The sequence below is a fragment of the Antechinus flavipes genome, chromosome 5 (genome assembly GCF_016432865.1).
Source record: "Antechinus flavipes isolate AdamAnt ecotype Samford, QLD, Australia chromosome 5, AdamAnt_v2, whole genome shotgun sequence".
NCBI lineage: Eukaryota > Metazoa > Chordata > Mammalia > Dasyuromorphia > Dasyuridae > Antechinus > Antechinus flavipes.
The window spans coordinates 258,865,391-258,871,399 of record NC_067402.1 but is presented as its reverse complement, the minus strand read 5'-3'; the positions used below and the strand labels follow the sequence as shown (position 1 = coordinate 258,871,399).

At 32.9% G+C, this 6,009-nt stretch overlaps 1 long non-coding RNA gene across 1 annotated transcript; it reads left to right on the top strand.

Annotated features, from left to right (window-relative positions):
* The first annotated feature begins 1,456 nt into the window (after positions 1 to 1,456).
* On the top strand, positions 1,457 to 3,380 carry LOC127564437 (uncharacterized). The gene is made up of 2 exons (XR_007954271.1): positions 1,457 to 1,603; positions 2,794 to 3,380. It is a non-coding gene; the product is annotated as an uncharacterized LOC127564437 (long non-coding RNA).
* The last annotated feature ends 2,629 nt before the right edge of the window (positions 3,381 to 6,009 follow it).

The following is a 6,009-nucleotide window of genomic DNA, read 5'->3' as shown; positions in this document are numbered from 1 at the left end:
CATTCTTTAGTAAGGATATTATGGGGGAAAATAATTATCCCAATATAAAAATGGTATAAATGGGTACAAATGGTAGATATTATCGGTCTTGTTCTATTAGTTTAAATGACAGGCACAATTATCAGAAAATATATTATCCTATTGGTTAAAAAAGTATTCTACTGAAAACCTTCTATTAATCAATAACAAATTACTGACTTGATTTGTGGTTTCATCTACTTTCTCCTGTAGTTTTTGCTTCATGTATAAAACTGTTTGATGTAACAGAATCTCTTCTAAACTCATTTTTTTGGGAATCTGCAAGTTCTTGTGGAAGTTTTCTTATTGTATCCTGATAGAAATATGTATGTAGAATTTCTATTACTGATTTCATATAGTAGTATTAGCTTATATGAAATAAATATTTTACTTTCCTGAATGTATTTATGATTATCATAGAATACTCTTAGGAAAAGTCTTAGGAACTGTTTAATGCAACCACCTCATTTTGCAGTTGAGGAAAGTTAAGACCCAAAGAGGTTAAGTAAGTTAAGTCATAAAAAGTAGTTATTGAGAAAAGGATTGGCACTTGGTTTGTAGAACCACAAAGTTCTTTTCCCTATATCACACATCTTTCTTTCAAGCATGGACCAAATGCTATCTTCTTCCTTGCTCATCATAAACCATTCCTTTCAGTCTGATTTCCCCATTCCGCCTTCAGAAATAAAAACCTTCAAAGCCATGTAGCAGATAAACCTTTTCATGTGCAATTCACATGGGAAGGTGGGGGAATGGTGGAGGGTAGAATATATAGTTTCTTATATCTGATAGAAACATTAGGTTTTTTACTTTTTATTTTTCAGAAAAAGTTCTTTGCATCTGCCCTTATATGAATAAGGGTACTTATAAGAAGAAGATGCATTTTCTTTCCTCTCACAGTTCCCCTGGAGAATGATCATGCACTGTTAGGATTGTCAGGCATGATAAAATTACTGGAAGGGATTGATCTGATTTGAAGAAAGCAAAAAAAAAAAAAAAAAGGGGGGGGGATGGAAGGGAAGAAAGGGGAACAGGGTGTGGGGTTGGGGGAAGGGCGGGGAGGGAGAAAGGCTGCTGTCCCTGTTAGGTCTTCAATGCAGTTCCTTTTTATACAAGGTTATAAATTATGCATGTTGTTTATAAACGATTATTGTATATTATAGAACTCCCAATAAGTCAGTCATTATTAGTAAACAAGCATTCACTAAGTGCTTCCTATGTACCAGGTACTGTGTGAAGCATTGGAGGTATAAACAAAGTCAAAAACACAAATCCCTCCCTTCAAGGTGCTTATGTTCTAAATGGTTAAATATATCAATAACATTGATGAAAGCAAGTTACATATCGAATATCTGAGAGGTAACATCGGAAAAGAAGGCACTTCATTTCTAATGGGACTGAAAATTGAAAGACTTATATGAAATAATAAAAGGTTAAATGATCAGAATTAGCATACTGTACTCATCTATTAATAACTTATCTCTTTCCAGCAATACAATGATCTAAGATGCTCTCAAGGGATTCATAATGAAAAATGCTATCCACATCAAGAGAAAGAACTGATGAAGCTTGAATGCAGGTCAAAGTATGCAATTTTCATTTTAGATGTTTCATGGGTTTTTTCCCCATTTAAATTGTTTCTTCTCTCACACCATGACTAATATGGAAATAATGTTTTACATGACAGCATCTAAAGAATCAATGTCAGATTGGTTATTGTTTTAAAGAGGGGGGGGCAAGGAGGAGGAAGAGGGAAAATGTAGAACTCAAAATGTTTAAAAAATAACTATTTAAACAAGTCTTTGTGGGCCATAGGGGAAAAAAGCTCTGAAAACAAAGAAAAAGAATAGCAGGTAGGCCAGTGTAGTTGGATCTCAGAGTTAGGAAAAGGAGTAAAGTGTGAGAAAACTGGGAAAGCAGGAAAGGGCAAAATTATGAGGGCCTTTAAGAGGCAAGAAAAGGAGGTTTTATTTGATCTTGGAGGTGAGAGGGAGCCAGTACTTCTAGAAGAGGATTAGAAATGACATGGTAAGACTGATGCTTGAGGAAAATCACTTTGGCAGCTTTGAAGAATGGATTAGTGTGTGGAAGGTCTTCATTCAGAGAAAGAAAGAGGAAGGCAAGTGCAATAATATAAGCAAGAGGCAAAGAATGCCTGCATTATATTGATTGTTATTAGACAGAAATGGACTGTTACGAGAGATGCTCAAACGGCAGAAAATTTGTCATTATCAAAACGAGGAGTTAAGGATGTTATTAAGGTTGCAGTCCTGGGTGACTCGAAGGAAGGCACTGTCACTGATAACAGGGACATTCAGAAGAGAAGAGAGCTTAGGAAGAAAAGACAAGTTAGGTCAAGGTTAAGATGCATGTGGCACGTCCCATTTGAGATGTCCAAAAAACCTTAGTGACATATGGAAGGAGCTCAAGAGAGAGACTAGGGCTGAGTACATATCACTGTGGAAATCATTCCTTCACAAGGGTGTGAAGGGGACTCATGGGGAGCTGATGAGGTCACCAAGAGAAACAGTACCATTTCCAAGGGTGTAAGTTCCGTGACAGCTCAGGCCATGTCATATTCTTCTCTTATCTGCCCTCAAGTTTCACAAAGTATTCTGCATATAGCGGGGCACTAGGACATGTACTGAGGAATTTGAACAAGCAGATATTTATGGCCTATCAGAAACAGAATCTACCTTTCTAACCTTATTAGATATTACTCCCCTTCTTGCAGTCTACAGTCTAAAGTGTTCTTCTTTTGCTTCTACCCACCAGGACACAGGACTCCATTTCCCAAAACCACACCCTTGTGCAGGGTACCTTCTCAGCCTGGAGTGCACTGCTGCTTTTCTAACCTCCTCCCTCCATGAGAATGTCTTGTTTCTATTGAAATTCTGCTTCCCTACCTTCTTCTAAATGAAGTTGCTGCTACTACTTTCCTTTGAAAATGATGCCCTGCTTCCTGCTCCAAATTTCTGTGACTTTATTGTGTTTACATTTGTATTTGCATTCAGTATTCTTGTATGGAATGTAAATTACGGATGGCACTAGATTTTTGTCTTTCAGCCTCAGTGCCCACAAAAGTACTTGGCGCACACAAGGTACTTGATAAATACATGTTGATTAAGAACAATCTGTGCTTCAAAAATATCATGAGGAAACAAGAGTGGGCACCCATTGGAAAGTATTTCAAACAGGAAGATGGATCATACCCCATTAAGTAAAAGGGATTCATTGTAGGGCTCATTACATTATTGTAAAGATTTTTCTGTTTTCATTTCTTAACCTCAAATTTTCTGTCACAATGTTTCATTGTAAGAGAAATGGTTTTAAACATTCATTTAAACATATGAGATCCATACCTGCTTCTATAGAGTTCTCTCTCACGTTCTGCTTTTTCATTCTTTAATTGTGATTTAGTTTTTCCTATTTGTAAAAATTCTTCCTGTATTCCAATACTCATCTTTTCTAAATGGTTAATGTTTTTTTGAGTAGTGCCCATTGTGAATTTTAAAATTTTATTAATGATTTATATATAGAAAATACTTTCTTTTTCCCCCAAATGTAATATGAATCTGTATAGAGAAAAACACAGGTAAAGAAACATATTAGGATTTCAAAATCTATCGTTCAGTAGCAATATATATAGACTGTAGATACTTTGATACTAATATAACAGTCTCCACATACAAATCCTAAGATTTTATTAAAATACCAATTTGTCAGTAGATTTAAATTGAATTTAAAATAACCTACCTTGGGTTGTTTTAGACAGCTAAACAGAATCTCTAAGTTACACATTATTTTATTAAAAAAAAAAGTATTTAATCCTCAGAATTCCTCTTAGTATAAGAAAATATATGTCACAATGTTTCATTGTAAGAGAAATGCTTTTAACCTTCATTTAAACATGTGAGAGCCATACCTGCTTCTATAGAGTTCTCTCTCACATTCTGCTTTTTCATTCTTTAATTGTGATTTAGTTTCTCCTATTTGTGACAATTCTTCCTGTATTCCAATACTCATCTTTTCTAAATGGTTAATGTTTCTTTTGAGTATTGCCCATTGTGAATTTTTAAATTTTACTAATGGTTTATATATAGAAAATACTTTCTTTTTTCCCCAAATGTAATATGAATCTGTATAGAGAAAAACACAAGTAAAGAAACATATTAGGATTTCAAAATGTGTCTGGCAGTAGCAATATACAGATTGGAGATACTTTGGCACTGATCTAACAGTCTCCATATACGAATCCTAAGATTTTACTAAAATATCATTTCGTCTATAGTTTTAAATGGAATTTAAAATAACCTACCTTGGGTTGTTTAAGACAGCTATACAGAATCTCTAAGTTATACATTATTTAAAAAAAAACTATTTAATCCTCAGAATTCCTCTTACTATAAGAAAATATATGTCACAATGTTTCATTGTAAGAGAAATGCTTTCAAACCTTCCTTTAAACATATGAGATCCATACCTGCTTCTATAGAGTTCTCTCTCACATTCTGCTTTTTCATTCTTTAATTGTGATTTAGATTTTCCTATTTGTGACAATTCTTCCTGTATTGCAATACTCATCTTTTGAAAATGGTTAATGTTTCTTCTGAGTATTGCCCATTGTGAATTTTAAAATTTTACTAATGGTTTATATACAGAAAATGCTTTCTTTTTTCCCCAAATGTAGTATGAATCTGTATAGAGAATAACACAAGTAACGAAACATATTAGGATTTCAAAATCTGTCTGGCAGTAGCAATATACATAGATTGTAGATACTTTGGCACTGATCTAAAAGTCTACAGATATGAATCCTAAGATTTTACTAAAATATCATTTTGTCTATACATTTAAATGGAATTTAAAATAACCTACCTTGGGTTGTTTTAGACAGGTAAACAGAATCTCTAAGTTACACATTATTTTATTAAAAAAAAATATTTAATCCTCAGAATTCCTCTTACTATAAGAAAATATATGTCACAATGTTTCATTGTAAGAGAAATGCTTTCAAAACTTCCTTTAAACATATGAGTTCCATATCTGCTTCTATCGAGTTCTCTCTCACATTCTGCTCTTTCATTCTCTAACTGTGATTTAGTTTTTCCTATTTGTGACAATTCTTCCTGTATTCCAATACTCATCTTTTCTAAATGGTTAATGTTTCTTTTGAGTATTGCCCATTGTGAATTTTTAAATTTTACTAATGGTTTATGTACAGAAAATGCTTTCTTTTTTCCCAAATGTAATATGAATCTGTATAGAGAAAAACACAAGTAAAGAAACATATTACGATTTCAAAATCTGTCTGGCAGTAGCAATATACATAGACTGTAGATATTTTGGCACTGATCTAACAGTCTCCATATACGAATCCTAAGATTTTACTAAAATATCATTTTGTCTATAGATTTAAATGGAATTTAAAATAACCTACCTTGGGTTGTTTAAGACAGCTAAACAGAATCTCTAAGTTACACATTATTTAAAAAAAAAAAAAAAAAAAAAACTATTTAATCCTCAGAATTCCTCTTACTATAAGAAAATATATGTCACAATGTTTCATTGTAAGAGAAATGCTTTCAAAACTTCCTTTAAACATATGAGTTCCATATCTGCTTCTATCGAGTTCTCTCTCACATTCTGCTCTTTCATTCTCTAACTGTGATTTAGTTTTTCCTATTTGTGACAATTCTTCCTGTATTCCAATACTCATCTTTTCTAAATGGTTAATGTTTCTTTTGAGTATTGCCCATTGTGAATTTTTAAATTTTACTAATGGTTTATATACAGAAAATGCTTTCTTTTTTCCCAAATGTAATATGAATCTGTATAGAGAAAAACACAAGTAAAAAGAAACATATTACGATTTCAAAATCTGTCTGACAGTAGCAATATACATAGACTGTAGATATTTTGGCACTGATCTAACAGTCTCCATATACGAATCCTAAGATTTTACTAAAATATCATTTTGTCTATAGATTT